Source organism: Trichechus manatus, unplaced genomic scaffold (genome assembly GCF_000243295.1).
Source record: "Trichechus manatus latirostris isolate Lorelei unplaced genomic scaffold, TriManLat1.0 scaffold00102, whole genome shotgun sequence".
Lineage (NCBI taxonomy): Eukaryota > Metazoa > Chordata > Mammalia > Sirenia > Trichechidae > Trichechus > Trichechus manatus.
The window spans coordinates 1,252,070-1,252,675 of record NW_004444038.1 but is presented as its reverse complement, the minus strand read 5'-3'; positions in this window follow the sequence as shown (position 1 = coordinate 1,252,675).

Here is a 606-nt window from a genome sequence, read left to right as displayed (position 1 = left end):
GCACAATTGGAAGAGCGTAGTCAATGTCACTGAACTGTGCATGTACAAATTTTTGAAATGGTGTATCTTTGGCTATGTGTATTTTCACCAAAAAAAAGGTTGACAAGTTAGAAGGTTGATATGTTGTGGGGTTATTAACCAATGTCATAAAACAACATGTGTACTACTGTTTCATGAGAAACTATTTGTTCTGTAAGCCTTCACCTGAAGTATAATAAAAAGATAAAATTAAAAAAAAAGAAAAAGACTGGTAAAAATACTAAGGATTAAAAAAAGAGATTTCTCCTGTATCTTTGGGCTGACTACTTCTTAAAAATAGCCAGTAAAATGTCTTTTTAAAAGTTTTTTTTTTCTCACTTTTCTACTGAGGTTAAATTCCCTGGAGCCTATAATCTATAAAAGTGATTTAAGGCAATAACAACAATGTATATAGCATCTCCCAGCATTTAAGGCTTTACAATTATTTCAAATTGAAACCCATAAAATAGTGATTACAATTTTAACAAGCTAGCACAGATCTCCATACTCATACAAATTATACAGTTCACAAGTTAGATTTTAATGACTTCCATCAACATGAAAACATGGTTAGTGATTATTTTAAAA